This window comes from Oncorhynchus masou, chromosome 23 (genome assembly GCF_036934945.1).
Source record: "Oncorhynchus masou masou isolate Uvic2021 chromosome 23, UVic_Omas_1.1, whole genome shotgun sequence".
Taxonomy (NCBI): domain Eukaryota; kingdom Metazoa; phylum Chordata; class Actinopteri; order Salmoniformes; family Salmonidae; genus Oncorhynchus; species Oncorhynchus masou.
The window spans coordinates 39,792,040-39,806,715 of record NC_088234.1 but is presented as its reverse complement, the minus strand read 5'-3'; the positions used below and the strand labels follow the sequence as shown (position 1 = coordinate 39,806,715).

Sequence of the window (14,676 nt, the reverse complement as noted above, 5' to 3'; positions counted from 1 at the left end):
CCGGGGAAGGACTGCCCGTTCCATGATCTCGCCATCACGGTTGACAACTCCATTGTGTCCTCCTCCCAGAGCGCTAAGAACCTTGGCGTGATCCTGGACAACACCCTGTCGTTCTCAACCAACATCATGGCGGTGTCCCGTTCCTGTAGGTTCATGCTCTACAACATCCGCAGAGTACGACCCTGCCTCACACAGGAAGCGGCGCAGGTCCTAATCCAGGCACTTGTCATCTCCCGTCTGGATTACTGCAACTCGCTGTTGGCTGGGCTCCCTGCCTGTGCCATTAAACCCCTACAACTCATCCAGAACGCCGCAGCCCGTCTGGTGTTCAACCTTCCCAAGTTCTCTCACGTCACCCCGCTCCTCCGCTCTCTCCACTGGCTTCCAGTTGAAGCTCGCATCCGCTACAAGACCATGGTGCTTGCCTACGGAGCTGTGAGGGGAACGGCACCGCAGTACCTCCAGGCTCTGATCAGGCCCTACACCCAAGCAAGGGCACTGCGTTCATCCACCTCTGGCCTGCTCGCCTCCCTACCATTGAGGAAGTACAGTTCCCGCTCAGCCCAGTCAAAACTGTTCGCTGCTCTGGCCCCCCAATGGTGGAACAAACTCCCTCACGACGCCAGGACAGCGGAGTCAATCACCACCTTCCGGAGACACCTGAAAACCCCACCTCTTCAAGGAATACCTAGGATAGGATAAGTAATCCTTCTCACCACCCCCCTTAATGATTTAGATGCACTATTGTAAAGTGGCTGTTCCACTGGATGTCAGAAGGTGAATTCACCAATTTGTAAGTCGCTCTGGATAAGAGCGTCTGCTAAATGACTTAAATGTAATGTAAATGTCCCAAATACAATGCTTTGAGTTTTGAAATATTTAGGACTAACTTATTTCTTGACACTCATTCATTCTGTAACTAACTGCAGCTCTAAATTAAGAGCATGGGGCCAGTATCTGAAAGATCGCTGGTTTGAATCCCCAAGCCGTCAAGATAGAGAAGTCTGCCTTTCTGCCCTCGAGTAAGGCCGTTAACCCCCAACAGCTGCTCCCGAGTGCAGATGATGTTGATTAAGGCTGCCCCCTGCACCTCTGATTCAGAGGGTTTTGGTCAAATGTGGAAGACAAATTTTGGTTGAATGTATTCAGTTGTGCAACTGACTAGGTAGGTATCCCCTTTCCAGTCGTCACCTAGGGGCTCACATTCACCTTCTTAGGGCACTCACTAAGGAGACAAACACACATAGTAAACGAATCAAGCTTCCGCCAAAAGAAACAGAAAACACACCTCTCTTAAAGGGGAAATCATAATGAGTGATAGAACACACCTGAGTGTCATACTTGTCTCTAGGACGGTCTCTGCCGCCCTCTGGTGACAGGTGGAACCATGACTCCACCCCTTTCCAGAAGCGGCTCCAACCGCAAGCCCCGTGTTTCCCGAAGGCAAAGTGGTGCGTGGGTAAACCAGGAAAAAGTCATATTACAACCGACGTTGTGATATTACGTTGTGTGCTTTACCACCAGTTAGAAATTCATTCATACGCTACAGTAATATTTAAGGCCGGTAAGCCTTATATTGTTTCGAAGACACCTTTCCAAAAGACAGCAGTCACACAGTGGCAGAATAAATTCGATACGTTTGTGTTTCATCACAGTTAAAACTGGAGAGCAACATCTGTCAGGTCAAGTCCAAACTGTTACATTGCATGTAACAAACAGTTGTATGGTCAAATGCAAGTTAATGTTAGTTGGGCAAGTTAATTTCAACATAGGTTTGCTCAACTTGTAATTAGTCCTCATTAATAAAAATCAGAAGCAGCAAGATTACAATAATGGGAAATACAACCCAAAAATGCACTTCAACTTTGACATGTTGTCGTAGGCTAACTATAAGTAGAAGCCACGGAATACTGATGTTAACCTGTGGTAATCCCAAGATTAAAGCAGAGCACACCTAACTATTTATTCAGGACAACAGACAGATGATGTGAGTTAGAACAAAGAAAATCGTAGTGTGTATATATTTTGTTACTCCTTATCTCCACGTTGTCTCCCTTTTGTTACAGGCTTTGAGCCGGTTCGTGACAAATGTGAATTGTCAGAATAATAGTAGAGAGGATTATTTATTTCAGCTTTTATTTCTTTCATCACATTCCCAGGGGGTCAAAAGTTTACATACACTCAATTAGCATTTGGTAGCATTGCCTTTAAATTGTTTAAGTTGGATCAAACATTTTGGGTAGCCTTCCACAAGATTCCCACAATAAGTTGGGTGAATTTTGGCCCATTCCTCCTGAAAGAGCTGTGGTAACTGAGTCAGGTTTGTAGGTCTCCTTACTAGCACACGCATTTACAGTTCTGCCTACAACCTGTCTATAGGATTGAGGCCAGGGCTCAATCCTATAGATTGATGGCCACTTCAATACCTTGACATTGTTGTCCTTAAGCCATTTTGCAACAACTTTGGAGGTATGCTTGGGGTCATTGTCCATTTGGAAGATCCATTTGCGACCAAGTTTTAACTTCCTGACTGATGTCTTGATGTAGCTTCAATATATCCACATAATTGTCTTTCTCATGATACTATCTATTTTGTGAAGTGCACCAGTCCCTCCTGCAGCAAAGTACCCCCAGAACATGATGCTGCCACCCCAGTGCTTCACTGTTGGGATGGTGTTCTACGGCTTGCAAGCCTCCCCCTTTTTCCTCCAAACATAACAATGGTCATTGTGGCCAAACAGTTCTATTTTTGTTTCATCAGACCAGAGGACTTTTCTCCAAAAAGTACGATATTTGTCCCCATATGTCTGGCTTTTTTATGGCGATTTTTGGAGCAGTGACTTCTTCCTTGCTGAGCAGACTTTCAGGTTTTGTCGACATAGGACTTGTTTTACTGTGGATATAGATACTTTTGTACCTGTTTGCTCCAGCATCTTCACAAGGTTTTCTTCTGGGATTGATTGCCACTTTTCACAACCAAAGTACGTTCATCTCTAGGAGACAGAATGCGTCGCCTTCCTGAGCGGTATGATGGCTTAGTGGTCCCATGGTGTCTATACTTGCGTACTATTGTTTGTACAGATGAACGTGGTACCTTCAGGCATTTGGAAATTGCTCCCAAGGATGAACCAGACTTGTGGAGGTCTACATTTATTTTAAAGATTTTTTTCGATTTTCCCATGATGTTAAGCAAAGAGGCACTGCGTTTGAAGGTAGGCCTTGAAATACATCTCCAATTGACTCAAATGATGTCAATTAGCCAGAAGCTTCTAAAGCTATGACATAATTTTCTGGAATTTTCCAAGCTGTTTAAAGGCACAGTCAATTTAGTGTACAGTATGTAAACTTCTGACCCACTGGAATTGTGATACAGTGAACTATAAGTGAAATAATCTAACCTGTAAACAATTGTTGGAAAAATTACTTGTTATGCACAAAGTAGATGTCCTAACCGACTTGTCAAAACTATAGTTTGTTTACAAGAAATTTGTGGAGTGGTTAAAACTAGTTTCAATGACTCCAACCTAAGTGCATGTAAACTTCCAACTTCAACTGTACATGATGGATCATTAGCTTCCACTCTAACTTTCACACATCTAGATGGCCGGGCGGGGTGGGTGTTGAGCCAGAGACAGCAGTGGGGTCAAACTGTAGAACCCTGTTCCTACATTTGAACATAAAGTTTGATTTTATCAAACAAAACTATACTACATTTTATCTCTGGGACACTCGGGATGACAAATCAGAGCAAGATTACTGAATGTAAGTCCATTATTTACCTTCAGAGGTGTATCATACCAGTTGCTGTGATAAAAGTTGTTTTGTTGTTGTGCACTCTCCTCAAACAATAGCATGGTATTGTTTCACTGTAATAGCTACTGTTATTGGACACTGCAGTTGGATTAACAATAATTAAACTTTCTGCCCATTTAAGAAATGTCTATGTCCCGGAAAGTTGGCTGTTGTATACAAAATAATTCTAGTCACATTGGCAACAACCGTCACGGTTTAGGGACACATATCCCGTAGAGGCTAAACTTAACCCTTGTGTAGTCTTAACATGCTGTATACAAAGACCCTCCTTCACTAAACGCCTGAAATTAAGTAGCTTCATTGAATTTTAAACCCCAAATCTACACTGCTCAAAAAAATGAAGGGAACACTAAAATAACACATCCTAGATCTGAATGAATGAAATATTCTTATTAAATACTTTTTTCTTTACATAGTTGAATGTGCTGACAACAAAATCACACAAAAATGATCAATGGAAATCAAATTTATCAACGCATGGAGGTCTGGATTTGGAGTCATACTCGAAATTAAAGTGAAAAACCACACTACAGGCTGATCCAACTTTGATGTAATGTCCTTAAAACAAGTCAAAATGAGGCTCAGTAGTGTGTGTGTGGCATCCACGTGCCTGTATGACCTCCCTACAATGCCTGGGCATGATCCTGATGAGGTGGTGGATGGTCTCCTGAGGGATCTCCTCCCAGACCTGGACTAACGCATCCACCAACTCCTGGGCAGTCTGTGGTGCAACGTGGCGTTGGTGGATGGAGTGAGACATGATGTCCCAGATGTGCTCAATTGGATTCAGGTCTGGAGAATGGGCGGGCCAATCCATAGCATCAATGCCTTCCTCTTACAGGAACTGCTGACACACTCCAGCCACATGAGGTCTAGCATTGCATTACATTAGGAGGAACCCAGGGCCAAACGCACCAGCATATGGTCTCACAAGGGGTCTGAGGATCTCATCTCGGTACCTAATTGCAGTAAGACTACCTCTGGCGAGCACATGGAGGGCTGTGCGGCCCCCCAAAGAAATGCCACCCCACACCATGACTGACCCACCGCCAAACCGGTCATGCTGGAGGATGTTGCAGGCAGCAGAACTTTCTCCAGGGCGTCTCCAGACACTGTCACGTCTGTCACATGTGCTCAGTGTGAACCTGCTTTCATTTGTGAAGCGCACAGGGCACCAGTGGCGAATTTGCCAATCTTGGTGTTCTCTGGCAAATGCCAAACGTCCTGCACGGTGTTGGGCTGTAAGCACAACCCCGACCTGTGGACGTCGGCCCCTCATACCACCCTCATTGAGTCTGTTTCTGACCGTTTGAGCAGACACATGCACATTTGTGGCATCTGGAGGTCATTTTGCAGGGCTCTGGCAGTGCTCCTCCTGCTCCTCCTTGCACAAAGGTGGAGGTAGCGGTCCTGCTGCTGGTTTGTTGCCCTCCTATGGCATCCTCCACGTCTCCTGATGTACTGGCCTGTCTCCTGGTAGCGCCTCCATGCTCTGGACACTACGCTGACAGACACAGCAAACCTTCTTGCCACAGCTTTCATTGATGTGCCATCCTGGATGAGCTGCACTACCTGAGCCCCTTGTGTGGGTTGTAGACTCCGTCTCATGCTACCACTAGAGTGAAAGCACTGCCAGCATTCAAAAGTGGCCAAAACATCAGCCAGGAAGCATAGGAACTGACAAGTGGTCTGTGGTCACCACCTGCAGAACCACTCCTTTATTGGGGGTGTCTTGCTAATTGCCTATAATTTCCACCTGTTGTCTATTCCATTTGCACAACAGCATGTGAAATTTATTGTTAATCAGTATTGCTTCCTAAGTGGACAGTTTGATTTCACAGAAGTGTGATTTACTTGGAGTTACATTGTGTTGTTTAAGTGTTCCCTTTATTTTTTTGAGCAGTGTATTTTGCATGAAGAAACAACCTGCCATTCATCACAAACTTTGTGAATATCTGGGTTTTCCTTCTTCACAGTGCAGAAAGACATTTAATGCATTTAATCAGTGGACACCACTCGTTTTTATTACAACACACCTGTCATAATGGTTTTCTTTACTAAAGTAGAGGTTTATAATTGTTATTATTGCTTAAGGTACTGCATAGGTGTAAACATACATTTTTAGCAAGAGATAGCAATTGTGTAGCCTAAGAAAGTAGCAGAAATGTGTCCAAGTAGATTTGAATGATTTGTATTGAAAGGAAACAAGAACAGTCTTGATCTTATTTGGCAACATAGTGATATATTGTTATAAAATGAGGAATTCAACTACAAAATACTAGTCTTCTCCCATTTTTTTACCATTGCCACCCACCCACAAGGAGTATAAACACAAACAATAACAAAGAATAAGATAATAGATGCAAAACAAAAATGTGAAAAACATAAATCAATCAACTGTAATTAGCACATGTAGGATAATATACAAGTATGTGTGTGCATGGATTTTGCAGATGTATTTCTCACATGTGCAGCACAAGGTATTTGTTTTACAGTCCTTCTTTGGATGGCAGAATTGCCATCTCCTCCTCTTGTCTGCCCCAGCTGCAGCATCAGGTGGATCAGGTTAAGATTCAGCCCCCTGAACAGCTTTAACAAGTGCTGTAGAGGCTGCTGTGTAGGGGAGGTGCTCCCTTCTTTGAATGTGTGGGGATACAAGTGCCTTTCCCAGCTGCTCCAGGACCACCCTCCTCTTGTTCCGCTTATCAGGTATCCAGATAGGATTGATCTTGTTCCATATCAAAGAAGGCATTGTATGAGGACACATCAATGATTTTATGGAAGATGACCAGTGGCCAGTGGGCAGTCATCATCCTGCAGCTGTAAGTTCCAATCACCTTGTCCAGGTTGCCCACGCCTCCTTTGTTGTGGTTATAGTCCAGGATGATGGCTGGCTTCCTGTCCTCACGATCACTGATCTCAGCCGTTTGGTGCAGTGTGTTCAGGAGGACCACATTCTTGTTCCTCTTTGGGAGGTAAGAAACTAGAGTGGTGGTGGTGGTGAAGACAAACTTTGATGAGAAGGCCTCTCTCCACCTTGTTGCGAGGCGTGCAGGGGGGAGCTCAGGCTTGCTCTTTCTAACTGTGCAAACCATGCTGATCTGCCTCTTCAGGAGCTGCTGGCTGAGTTCATAAGAGGTGAAGACAATGTCACACGTGACATTGTGCCCCCTCAGTCCGTCTGTCACATCAAGCACAACCTGCATCCCCTGGTTCTTCTCTAGGCCTCCACTGGTCGGCTTCCCTGTGTAGACTTGCATCTTTCAAGCGTAGTTGGATTGTCCATCACAGGCCACCCATATCTTGATGCCATACTTTGCTGGCTTGCTGGGCATATACTGCCGGAAAGGACAGCGACATTTTGACAAAAGAGATTATCCTCAGTAATTATTATCAGTGTCACAGAAAACAATCACATAAATCAATTATATTACAGCAATATATAATAAAATGAACAGTGAAAATCACTTACAATACAGATATGAAAATAAAAACCAGTTGCTCATCCACTGTTACTTCAGGCCCAGGGTTGTTGAGGTATGACAGACACTCCACCCACGTATCCCAGACCTCTCTGATGGCCACCAGTTTGTCTCTCACACTTCTTGCAGGTCTTGACTCACAGTTATGAAATCATAGCCTTCTTAAGAAAGTGCAAAAGACTGTCAGTGGCATCGTGGCACAGAAAATGCCCTTCCACTCTCTGCATTCCAGAGACGACATGTAGCCTCGCCTCAGGACCTGTACACACCCGCTAAGATTAGCAGCCCTAAGTAGGCACCCAGGTCAATCTCATCCATCCTTTTCCAGTTGTCTCCATATTTACGGAAACCCTCCAAATTTGTCATCTCCAGAATGAGTTTTTTGATGGCTGGTGTGATGAACATGTAGAATGTTGAGGCGATGTCCTGGGTATGGCCAACCGCATGTTTTGTGGGACCTGGGGTCATCCTTATGACATTTTGTGCTGCCATCCTGCCCTGGTTGTCATATGGTGACAAGGACCATGATATTTTGCTTATCTTTGACAAAAAAATGCATAGGGGCACAAGACGAGACCCAAATGCAGACACAGGAGGCAGATGGTAGCACACCGATATTTACTATAACAAAGGGAGTAGGCAAAGGCAGGTCAGGGACAGGCAAGAGTTCATGAACAAAGTCAGAGTCTAAACAGTACCAAACGGTAGGCAGTCTCGAGGTAAGGCCAGGCAGGGGTCAGAAACCAGATCCAAGTCCAAAAACAGTACAAGGGGATAGGCAGGCTGGTAGTCAGAACAGGCAGGCAGGTTAGGAGTCAGGTCAGGCACGGGTCAAAGCCAGGAGGACTAGAAACAGAGACTGGGAAAAATAGGAGCAAGGAAAACCACTGGTTGACTTGGCAAACAATACGAACTGGCACAGAGAGACAGGAAACACAGGGATATATACCCAAGGGATAATAAGCGGCACCTGGAGGGGGTGGAGACAATCACAAGGACAGGTGAACCAGATCAGGGTGTGACAAAATGTCCCTCTTTCATCTTGGGGGATTTCTTCTTCATCTGGAGATGATGCATCGTGCTCTGGGTCGTTCTTCCCCATCTTCTTCTTCAGATACCTCCTCTTCTTCAAAATCATTGTTCTCTTGTTCCTCCTGGACATCTGAAAATGTAGTTTTAGTTTTGTTGTTAAGGTTTTCTGTAGGCGAAGGAGAGTCGGACCAAAATGCAGCGTGTAGATTGCGATCCATGTTTAATGAAAAAACGTAAAACACAAATCAATACAAATAAAAAACGTAACGAAAACCGAAACAGCCTATACTAGTGTAAAACTAACATAGAGGCAGGAACAAGGACACTAAGGACAATCACCCATGAAACACACAAAGAATATGGCTACCTAAATATGGTTCCCAATCAGAGACAACGATAATCACCTGACTCTGATTGAGAACCGCCTCAGGCAGCCAATGACTATGCTATACACCCCACACAACCCCAAGACGAAACACACCACAAATAAACCCATGTCACACCCTGGCCTGACCCAATAAATGAAGATAAACATGATAAATATAGACCAGGGCGTGACAGAACCCCCCCCCCCTAGTAGTCCTCACCCAGAATCCCACTGGACTGAGGGGCAGCTCGGGACTGAGGGGCAGCTCGGGACTGAGGGGCAGCCCAGCACTGAGAGGAAGCCCAGCACTGAGAGGAAGCTCAGCCAGGTATTTGGATCCGGCAGATGCTGGCTGGTTGACAGTTCTGGCAGATCCTGGCTGACTGGCAGATCTGGAAGAGTCTGGTTGACTGGCAGATCTGGAAGAATCTGGCTGACTGGCAGATCTGGAAGAGTCTGGCTGACTGGCAGATCTGGAAGAGTATGGCTGACTGGCAGATCTGCAAGAGTCTGGCTGACTGGCAGATATGGAAGAGTCTGGCTGACTGGCGGATCTGGAAGAGTCTGGCTGACTGGCGGATCTGGAAGAGTCTGGCTGACTGGCGGATCTGGAAGAGTCTGGCTGACTGGCGGATCTGGAAGAGTCTGGCTGACTGACGGATCTGGCTGCTCCATGCTGACTGGTGGCTCTGGCTGCTCCATGTAGACTGACAGCTCTGGCGGCTTCTTGCAGACTGACAGCTCTGGCTAATCCATGCAGACTGGCAGCTCCATGCAGACTGACAACTCCTTGCAGACTGACAGCTCCTTGCAGACGGACAGCTCCTTGCAGACTGGCAGTTCCTTGCAGAATGACAGCTCCATGCAGACTGGCAGCTCCGGCTGCTCCATGCAGACTGACATCTCGATGCAGACTGGCAGCTCCGGCTGTTCCATGAAGACTGACAGCTCTGGCTGCTCCATGTAGACTGACAGCTCTGGCTGCTCCATGTAGACTGACAGCTCTGGCTGCTCCATGTAGACTGACAGCTCTGGCTGCTCCATGTAGACTGACAGCTCTGGCTACTCCATGTAGACTGACAGCTCTGGCTGCTCCATGCAGACTGACAGCTCTGGCTGCTCCATGTAGACTGACAGCTCTGGCTGCTCCATGCAGACTGACAGCTCGGGCTGCGCTAAACAGACGCGAGACTCCAGCAGCGCTGTAGACGAGGAAGGCTCTGGCTGCGCTAAACAGGCGGGAGACTCCAGCAGCGCAGGAGAGGAGGAAGGCTCTGGCTGCGCTAAACAGGCGGGAGACTCCAGCAGCGCTGTAGAGGAGGAAGGCTCCGACAGCGCTGAACAGGCGGGAGGCTCCGGCAGCGCAGGAGAGGCGAGGCGCACTGTAGGCCTGATGCGTGGTGCTGGCACTGGTGGTACTGGGCCGAGGACACGCACAGGAAGCCTGGTGCGGGGAGCTGCCACCGGAGGGCTGGTGTGTGGAGGTGGCACAGGATGGGCTAGACCGTGAAGGTGTACTGGAGATCTTAAGAGCAGTGTTGGCACAGGACGTGCAAGGCTAGGGATGTGCACAGGAGTCCTGGTGCGTGAGGCTGGCACCAACTTCACCAGCCGACTAACACGCACCTCAGGACGAGTATGGAGCGCTGACCCAGGTGCCATCAAATCCCTGACACGTTCCGTCGGGCGAATTCCATGCAAAAAGCACCAACACAGCAACTCCCTCATTTCTCTATCTTCCAATTTCCCCATTAACTCCTTCACAGTCTCTGCTTCGCTCACCTCCAACACCGGTTCTGGTCTCCTCCTTGGCTCCTCATGATAAACAGGGAGAGTGGGCTCAGGTCTGACTCCTGACTCTGCCACACTCTCCCTGAGCCCCCCCCCAAGAAATATTTGGGGCTGACTCTCGGGCTTCCATCCGCGTCGCCGCGCTGCCTCCTCATACCAGCGTCTCTCAGTTCTCTCCGCCTCCAGTTCTTCTTTGGGGCGGCAATATTCTCCAGGCTGATCCCAGGGTCCTTCTCCGAACAATTCATCCTCCCATGTCCATTCCTCTCTTTGCTGCACCTGCATGTTGACACGTTGCTTGGTCCGTTTGTGGTGGGTGATTCTGTTACGGTTTTCTGTAGGCGAAGGAGAGTCGGACCAAAATGCAGCGTGTAGATTGCGATCCATGTTTAATGAAAAAACGTAAAACACGAATCTATACAAATAAAGAACGTAACGAAAACCGAAACAGCCTATACTAGTGTAAAACTAACATAGAGACAGGAACAAGGACACTAAGGACAATCACCCTCTAAACACACAAAGAATATGGCTACCTAAATATGGTTCCCAATCAGAGACAACGATAATCACCTGACTCTGATTGAGAACCGCCTCAGGCAGCCAATGACTATGCTATACACCCCACACAACCCCAAGACAAAACACACCACAAATAAACCCCTGTCACACCCTGGCCTGACCCAATAAATGAAGATAAACATAATAAATATAGACCAGGGCGTGACATTTGTCTGAATTCAATCAGTACCACACATAATCTACATGTATTGTGTATGTGTGTGTCTTTGTGGTTTTTGTGGTGTGTAAATTATTTTATAATTGCCGTGTCAAAAATGGCCCTAAGACAATCTTTGTACCCTGGTGGTGTTCAGCTTTCATGGAAATATGAACAAAGGCGATGTTTCACTTTTTCCAATGTTGGGGTCACTCTAGGAAAAATATAATTTAGGGGGTTTTCTCTGCTGTTAAACTTAGTGGCTGGTCATTTTTTACCCTTAAGAAAACACAAGGGTTAAATAACTTGTGGTTCTCACACATTGAATTGAAATTATACAATGTATCGAATTGCCATTGTGTTCCGAAGAACAAACAAAGATACAATATAGCTAACAACGCTGCTTGCAAATGGCACAGATTGTAGCTGTTTTCAGATAAAAGCACTGGTCCTATTAAATTTTTATTCCAGGTTGCACATCAAAATATTTAAGGTCATATTCAATGATCTTCTGTGCCCATACAGTCATGCCAAACATAGGGTTGTCTTATAAGTGTCACGCCCTGGTCAAGATATATTATGTTTATCTTCATTTATTGGGTCAGGCCAGGGTGTGACATGGGTTTATTGTGGTGTGTTTCGTCTTGGGGTTTTGTGGGGTGTATAGCGTAGTCTATGGCTGCCTGAGGCGGTTCTCAATCAGAGTCAGGTGATTATCGTTGTCTCTGATTGGGAACCATATTTAGGCAGCCATATTCTTTGAGTGTTTCGTGGGTGATTGTTCCTGTCTCTGTGTTTATATTCACCAGATAGGCTGTATAGTTTTTCACGTTTCCGTCTGTTGTTTTTTGTACGTTTCAGTTATTTCATGTCTAGTCATTTTTCATCAATAAACATGAGTAACCACCACACTGCATTTTGGTCCGCTCCTCCTTCAACAGAAAAACGCTGTTACAATAAGATGGAAATGGGAAAATAATGGACCTGTGAATAAGCACCCCGATACCATGTATAGACCAACATTTTATTTACTAGGCTACTTGAATTGTGACTACAAACAAATTTGCAGAAATGGGAGGGAAAGGTGAGAATCAAGCACAATGTGGCCAGAGTGCATGCACTGTATTACCACGTCTAAAAGCAAGTACATGCAAGGCCCGTGTTCGGAATGTAATCCTATCACAGCAGTTCTGATAGGGATAATGCAAGCTGTAAATGAGATCAGATACAGAGCGTGCAGACGTGTGAGAATGAGGAGAGAGTTTGAAGGGAGAGCCACACGTCAAGTTATATTCTACAGGCCATGAATTTGATTAATAACACAATGTGAGTGCTAATTCTATTTCTGCAGCAAATGCCAGCAAGTTTCTAATGCCGGATTACAGCCACGGGTCATTGAGATAAACATTAATGCTAAATTGAGACTAACAGCCAATCGAAAACGACATGCTTGCTGCCCTGGTCAATGAGGCAGGACCTTGGTTATTAGCAGACCAATCGAAATGACAAAGTCACAGCTTTGACCTCACCTTTGTTATTATGCCAGGTTCTCAAACACATGAATTCTCATTACCTGAGCCCTTATGCCTAAAATGATACTGCAATCTAAACATAGGGTGCCTAAACAATGGGATTTTGTGTCAGAGAATTTCGGATGGGGCCAATGCTTTTTCAATAGGAGTCATCCGTTGCACAATGATTGACACAATGTTGCACAATTATGTTTTTTCCCAATAATGTGTAATTTATGAAACTTGAAAAGCTGAAATGCCTTGACTCAATAAGTATTCAACCCCTTTGTTATGGAAAGCCTAAATAATTTCCGGAGTAGAAATTTGCTTAACGAGTCACATAAGTTGCATGGACTCACTCTGTGCGCAGTAGTTTTAAAGTAGATTTTTTTATCTCTGTACCCCACACAAATAAAAAAAAGATGGGAAGGAAGTTGTGTTGGGGAGAGAGTTGAGTTATTGACTAGACTGGTGGGGGTCGGCGTGCAGGCGGCTCGGGTTGGCTGGGCGGTCTGGCTGAAATTATATATAAAGGATGTCTTAAAGACAATCAAAAGTTGTCTTTGTACTTTATTTTTAAGAGTTGTTCATTTGGTTAGACCATTGGTTAAAGGTGCAACACAATATTGATTATTGAATTATCATGGATCTAGTTCAGTGTTATCAATCACTTAAACATATTTAATCATCTCTTTCCTAGCTTGATGACGTAGGCTTTTTTGCTAACTTTTTGTTGTTCTAAATAGAGACGGCTAGAAGGGCCATGGGTCATATTAGATTGTGAATAAATGCAGGAAATTTTCTTTAGATGTCCCAAGAAATGGGAGGGCCTTGAGAAAATGAATGTCATTGGGAAAACTGATTTTTGCGTAAACATCCTTTCTGAATTTAAAAGTAATCCTAGAAGTGATCATCTAGTTTTTCGAGTATCTGTATCAAATCAAATCAAATGTATTTATATAGCCCTTCTTACATCAGCTGATATATCAATGTACTGTACAGAAACTCAGCCTAAAACCCAAAACATCAAGCAATGCAGGCGTAGAAGCACAGTGGCTATGAAAAACTCCCTAGAAAGGCCAAAACCTAGAGAGGAACCAGGCTATGAGGGGTGGCCAGTCCTCTTCTGGCTGTGCTGGGTGGAGAGTATAACAGAACATGGCCAAGATGTTCAAATGTTCATAAATGACCAGCATGGTCAAATAATAATGATCACAGTGGTTGTCGAGGGTGCAACAGGTCAGCACCTCAGGAGTAAATGTCAGTTGGCTTTTCATAGTCAATCATTGAGAGTATCTCTACCGCTCAGCAAGTCTGGGACAGGTAGCACGTCCAGTGAACAGGCAGGGTTCCATAGCCGCAGGCAGAACAGTTGAAATTGGAGCAGCAGCATGGCCAGGTGGACTGGGGACAGCAAGGAGTCATCATGCCAGGTAGTCCTGAGGCATGGTCCTAGGGCTCAGGTCCTCAGAGAGAGAAAGACAGAAAGAGAGAATTAGAGAGAGCATACTTAAATTCATACAGGACACCAGATAAGACAGGAGAAATACTCCGGATATAACAGACTGACCCTAGCCCCCCGACACATAAATTACTGCAGCATAAATACTGGAGGCTGAGACAGGAGGGGTCAGGAGACACTGTGGCCCCATCCGATGATACCCCCGGACATGGCCAAACAGGCAGGAAATAACCCCACCCACTTTGCCAAAGCACAGCCCCCACACCACTAGAGGGATATCTTCAACCACCAAATTACCATCCTGAGACAAGGCCGAGTATAGCCGACAAAGATCTGTAATCTGACTACGATATTTTTGCTGGTAATGAAACAAATTACAGTTAGTTTTTTTGTAATACTTTACTAGCGTTAGTGAGTTCAGTGTGTTGTAGCTAATTAGCTTTCTGTCTTTTAGCGCTAGCAAGCTTTATGCATTTACATGACCACTAACGCATTAGTGC

General features: G+C 45.4%; 1 pseudogene; it reads right to left on the bottom strand.

Moving 5' to 3' along the window:
• Positions 1-6,379: 6,379 nt before the first annotated feature.
• Positions 6,380-8,433, bottom strand: LOC135510101 (piggyBac transposable element-derived protein 4-like; annotated as a pseudogene).
• Positions 8,434-14,676: the final 6,243 nt, after the last annotated feature.